Source organism: Gouania willdenowi, chromosome 15 (genome assembly GCF_900634775.1).
Source record: "Gouania willdenowi chromosome 15, fGouWil2.1, whole genome shotgun sequence".
NCBI lineage: Eukaryota > Metazoa > Chordata > Actinopteri > Blenniiformes > Gobiesocidae > Gouania > Gouania willdenowi.
Genome location: NC_041058.1, coordinates 14312093 through 14312380, shown reverse-complemented (window position 1 = coordinate 14312380; position 288 = coordinate 14312093).

Here is a 288-nt window from a genome sequence, read left to right as displayed (position 1 = left end):
AGGGCTGACACCCACAGGTAATACGCTAAAGACAAACTAATGTAGTAACGAGGACTGAAACCACTTGTGCTGGTGTCACACTGACACCTAGTGTTGGAGGAGAGAACTACAGCTAATCAAGCGCTCACACACCACGTGACTAATAATCAGCTAACAATGCTACCATTTATAATAATAACAATAATATGAAGATGTATGGAGGTAGATTTGTGTATTTATTATCCAATCAAAACAACTTTTAAATCAAAAAAGTTTACTTCAATCAAAAATAAATATTTTCAATCAAAG